The following is a 6,106-nucleotide window of genomic DNA, read 5'->3' as shown; positions in this document are numbered from 1 at the left end:
CCTCGGGGTGGCGCCGCGTGTCTGGTTGTAGTGTTGACCGCGGGAACCCCCCTACTCTGAACGGGTTCTGACCCCGGACGGAGATCGGACGTCGGGTGTAAGAGTGCAGGGGAGTCGTTTAGTGGGTGGGCCCTAAAATCCTTGGGCCCGCGATCTGCTCTTAACACCTGCAGATCGTTGAGTCTCACATACCCCGCGCGCCCCCTAGGCGCGGGGACCTCGAAGGAGGTTCGGCCCCCGGACCGAAAAAAAAAAAAAAAAAGGTTAATTAATATACAAAGCTTGTTCGAAATCTTTGCAACAATTTTTGAGTTGCAGGAAAATTATCTATCTATATTTATATGCAAAATTTATTCGTCTGAAAAAGCTAATGGTTAATTTAACGGTTGCGACCTAAAATTTCTGCTGAGATGTTGGTTCAAAAAACATGTATATATATATATACCAGTTGAAGGATGCGATTCAAGTAACTTACCTAAAATTACCAGAAACAATATACCTAGTCAGGTCATAAGTATTGTCACACAGTAATAACTTTTCTTTTAGAATGCTGGCCACAAAAAGTTTATTGAATTCGAATTTCGAATTGTTCATGAAAATAAAAATGTATACTTTTAGAATTTTACTCATTTTTAAATATGGAGTGGACGCTTAAAGAAGACCGTGTTGCAGTTATTGCGTTGCATCGTTGCGGTTACGCGCCAATTCAAATTTTTAACATACTGAAAAATTTGAATATAACCAAAAGATTCGCTTATCGTATCATCAAACGATACAATGAAGACTCTAGTGTAGATGACAGGTCAAGAAGTATTCGCCCTCGGTCTGTTAGGACTCCAGCAGTGATAAAAGCTGTGAAGGCGCGAATTCAAAGAAATCCCAAACGTAAGCAGAAACTGTTGGCCCTTCAGATGGGGTTAAGCAGAACCACGGTGAAAAGGGTGTTAAATGAAGACTAGGGCTTCCGGCATATCGAAGAAAAACAGGACATCGTTTGAATGCTCGTCTAATAGACCTGAGACTGAAGAGATGCCGCGCTTTGTTGAAGCGGTACGCGGGAAAAAAATATCGGGAAATTCTTTTTTCGGATGAAAAAATTTTTACCGTAGAAGAGAGCTACAACAAACAAAATGATAAGGTGTACGCACACAGTAGTGAAGAAGCGAGCAACCGTATTCCGCGTGTCCAACGAGGTCATTTTCCATCCTCGCTCATGGTATGGTTGGGAGTTTCTTATTGGGGCTTAACAGAGGTACATTTTTGTGAGAAAGGTGTAAAAACGAATGCAGTTGTGTATCAAAATACAGTCCTGACGAACCTTGTGGAACCTGTTTCTCATACCATGTTCAATAACAGGCACTGGGTATTCCAACAAGATTCGGCGCCAGCTCATAGAGCGAAGATCACACAAGACTGGCTGGCGGCGCGTGGAATCGACTTCATCCGGCACGAAGACTGGCCCTCCTCCAGTCCAGATTTGAATCCGTTAGATTACAAGATATGACAACACTTGGAGGAAAAGGCGTGTTCAAAGCCTCATCCCAATTTGAAGTCACTCAAGACATCCTTGATTAAGGCAGCCGCCGATATTGACATGGACCTCGTTCATGCTGCGATAGACGACTGGCCGCGCAGATTGAAGGCCTGTATTCAAAATCACGGAGGTCATTTTAAATAAACTTTAGTGTCATAAGAATCTATGTTTTGCTAAATTCATTTTGGTATATGAATGGTTACATAATAAATAAACTTGTTTCAATTATTTTACATTAAACATGTGGCAGAATTTATGACCTGACTAGGTATTTCATATATAATGAAGTCAGTTAATAGTTAGTTACATAATAGAATAAATAGTTCCTACAGATTGTTGGTTGCATTTGTACAGTAGCATTCTATACGCCTTTGATATTTTGTGAATTATTTTTTATAATATGCTTAAGCTCTTAACATTTATAACGATTTTGATAATAACGAAATATAACTTTGTAAAGACGTCGTGGCCTAAAGGACAAGACGTCCGGTGCATTCTTATCTTGCGATGCACCCACGGAATAGATAAATAAGGTTGGAATGGTAATGTAGGCGGGGCAAGCGTGCCACTGTTGTGATCGAACAAACATAACTCGACCGATTCTTTCATTCACCGCGTTTAGTGCGCTTCGGACTACTTGGCGAACAGATCTCCGCTTTATAGTGCCGTGTTGTGCAATTATAACTTGTAAAACAAAAAATCAGACCTCAAGTATAGAGCGAGGAGGTATATCTTTCGATCGGTAAGTCGAAATTACCATTTAATTACAATATTATTTGTCTAAAACATAAAAATATACTGAGCATTATGAAATTCCAAACATTAACAATATTATTGCAGCAAGTTATAAATAGCATACATTGCGCGATGTGTACTCGCCCAATGAACGCAACGACCAAGTCAGCTTCTAATGTACTACATGCATTGCGTTCTCTACACTTCAATCTTTGAAATTTCGGCCTTTGCCCTGATTGGCCGTGCAGTTTGTCGATAGTGAGGTGACCATGTGGTGAAATAAATTCATCGACAGAATTCTCGACTATATTTACATTTGACATGGATAATTTTTGCATTATTTTATATTTAATTAATGATACCTAGTATATTCTTAGTGGGACGTATTTTGAGTAAAATAAATATGTATTATTATTATTGAATTATTATCATTGAATTAAAGTGAAGGTATAATATAAAGGGACATGTAGACCTCTAATTTACGGGTATTTACTATATTGTCTAAGTCGTATTAAAATCTAAGTAAAATGCTATTTGACTTATGCAGTAAATTAAAAATTTTAGGTTTCCTAAAGAACCTAACGCCAGGGAACAATGGATTGACGTGACAGGTAGAGGAAACTGGAGACAAAGACGAGAACTATTTGCTCTAAACATTTTACTGAAAATGATTTTATCATAAAAAAAATCAGAATACACTTAGTTTTGAAAAATTCATTCGCAATTAATAGCAAGCGCCAACTGCTTAACAAATACGTTTTATTCCAGCGACAGTGACTATTTGTAATTAATAAAAGTAAAATAGTTTTTTTTTTTCAATATTTATTTCATGTTTCATTTTCTCCATTCATTCATCAGATAATTTATCGATAAAGAATATCGATTTTATCAAGCACTAGCGTGTATGAACATTTTTATTGCCTTTTTGCGTGTGTGAGTGTGTATGCCTACGGGTGTTTTGTGCTAGTTTGCGAACGAATATCTGTCCTGAGATTTATGTGTGGGTGTTTTTGTTGTGTGCGAAATACTTGTAATCACAGTGTGTGTATGTGTAGAAATTAAAATAGTGGGGATGAAGCGGCGACACTGGTTATACAAAATTAGAGCAAAGGCCTTTCCAACCTTATTTATCTATTCCGTGGATGCACCCGTGTTCGAATCTCGCAGGCGGGTACCAAAAATTCAACTTAAATACGGACTTAACAAATGTTAACGATTTACTTCCACGGTGAAGGAATAGCATTGTGTAATAAAAATTACACTCGCAAAATTATAATTTGCACAATTACTGGTGGTAGGACCTCTTGTGAGTCCGCACGGGTAGGTACCACCGCCCTGCCTATTTCTGCCGTGAAGCAGTAATGCATTTCGGTTTGAAGGGTGGGCCAGCCATCATGACTATACTAAGACCTTAGAACTCAAATCTCAAGGTGGGTGGGGTATTTGCGTTGTAGATGTCTATGGGCTCCGGTAAACACTTGACACCAGGTGGGCTATAAGCTCGTCCACCCATCTAGGCAATAAAAAAAATTGCGTTGTAGATGTCTATGGGCTCCGGTAAACACTTGACACCAGATGGGTTGCGACCTCGTCCACCCATCTATGCAATAAAAAAATAAAAAAGATGTATGCCGAGAATATCATGAACGAATAGACTACGAAATGAAACAGATATTGTTCTAAAGCATATAAAAGAAGATTACAGTAAATACTGTTGAATAACCTGAACGCCGCGGTACCTTTTACGGGGTGGAAGTCGCAAGAGTATTGTAATAAGGCTATCCTATACTTCAGACTAGAACACAAAAACGCTCCGCGGTAGACAACAGTCGTGCGGGCGCATAATACGTCCTGCCAAAGCTATATTTAAATTATTATTCGTAATATCTGGCAGTTCTGGTTTTTGGCATGTAGTTGATACTTTTTTATTTATTGCTTAGATGGTTGGACGAGCTCACAGCCCACCTCGTGTTACTGGTTGTGTGATTACTGGTACTGTTACAGTGGTTACTGGAGCCCATAGACATCTACAACGTAAATGCGCCACCCATCTTGAGATATAAGTTCTAAGGTCTCAGTATAGTTACAATGGCTACCCCACCCTTCAAACCGAAACGCATTACTGCTTCAAGGCAGAAATAGGCAGGGCGGTGGTACCTACCCGTGCGGACTCACAAGAGGTCCTACCACCAGTAAAATATGTGATATGACTAGAATTATTTTCGTGGCATTATTAAATTTAATACCGTTATCAATACTTCAGTTTTGGCACCCAGAACTGTGGCCTTTCATGCTATAACTTCATTAAAGCCATTATTTATCCTCACCGCCCCAAGAAGAATAATTTGTTTAGTTAAAATATCTAATTCATACGACGTGATTAATACTTTTAGTTCATATAAAAAGTAATTCTGTAATTTAATTTCATAAGCATTAATATAATACAATTTTTATTACATAGAACGAGCAAGAATGGTAATATTATTTAGACTCTAGGGATTATGTCAAAAACAGGCCGAGATTCAGAAGCATGAAATCTTCGTGGTCAAGCAGGCTGTGGCACTAGGATCAGCTTATTTACATGGAAAAATTTAAGCTTAGAACTGTTTTTATTGAAGTTATGTATGTAGATAAATAGACTATAAGCTTATAGCAGTTGAACAGATATAAAGTGGAAACAAAGATGGAAGAAGAGCTGTAAAAAAAATGTATGATATTTATAAAGTTCTCATAATATATCCTTAAAAAGGGACATTCATGAATAATAATCCCAAACGTGTATGCAACGATTTTATAAAGTGTGCCTTTGAAGACGTATTTAATGAGGTTAGTCTTTTTTTATTGCTTAGATGGGTGGACGAACTCACAGCCCCCCTGGTGTTAAGTGGTTACCGGAGCCCATAGACGTCTATGACGTAATGCGCCACCCACCTTGAGATATAAGTTTTAAGGTCTCAAGTATAGTTATAACGGCTGCCCCACCCTTCAAATCGAAACGCATTACTGCTTTACGGCAGAAATAGGCAGGGTGGTGGTACCTACCCGCGTGGACTCACAAGAGGTCCTACCACCAGTATCAAAAGAATAAAAGTTAGTAAGGAAAAAAATAAAAATGTCAAGAAGTTAAAAGAATTAGTCTCTCATTCGTGTCTCTTATTCAAATGGTCACAGTTCGATACGAGTAGCGTGTTTCATTTTATAGACACTGACAATGTAATCGCACGATCGAATTGTATGCCACTCTAGGGCCATTCAAACTAATTAAGCATAAACAGGCTTTTTTTTTTAACGCTGCGGAATCCATTTACGGATACCCGGTCGAGGGGGGTAAGAGACCGGGCTATGTCGGACTCTGGCGCCTCCAGAGAAGTACAGGGAGAAGAAGAAGACAGGGGTCCTCTTCTTCTTTCAATTCCTGCCGGGAGACTACGCCTTGAGAAAGGCGCGCGAGGCACTGCACGGCAAGCATAAACAGCCTGCGATTTTGTAAAATTAAAATTCATACCGATCGGATACGCATATAAGTACAACTAGAAATAAGCGTCGTCCCGGATGTGTGCAATATAAAATGTCGACGGAAAAAGCTTTTACGACCGGTTATTTCTGCTGGCATCTGTAAGCTCGTTGTGTAATCTGTAGTTACGTGCTCGATATGTACAATACAGATATATCTGTACGGGAACAATGTTGGTAACACCTCCTAGTACTTTTTTTTTATTGCCTAAATGTGTGGACGAGCTCACAGCCCACCTGGTGTTAAGTGGTTACTGGAGTCCATAGACATCTATAACGTAAATGCGCCACACACCTTGAGATATAAGTTCTAAGGTCTCAGTA

General features: G+C 39.1%; 1 long non-coding RNA gene across 1 annotated transcript; it reads left to right on the top strand.

Annotated features, from left to right (window-relative positions):
* Positions 1-2,068: 2,068 nt before the first annotated feature.
* LOC101743982 (uncharacterized) lies at positions 2,069-3,094 on the top strand. Its single transcript, XR_009974681.1, has 2 exons — positions 2,069-2,276; positions 2,834-3,094. It is a non-coding gene; the product is annotated as an uncharacterized LOC101743982 (long non-coding RNA).
* The last annotated feature ends 3,012 nt before the right edge of the window (positions 3,095-6,106 follow it).

The sequence above is a fragment of the Bombyx mori genome, chromosome 13 (assembly GCF_030269925.1).
Source record: "Bombyx mori chromosome 13, ASM3026992v2".
Classification (NCBI taxonomy): domain Eukaryota; kingdom Metazoa; phylum Arthropoda; class Insecta; order Lepidoptera; family Bombycidae; genus Bombyx; species Bombyx mori.
This window is presented reverse-complemented; position numbering and strand designations above follow the sequence as displayed.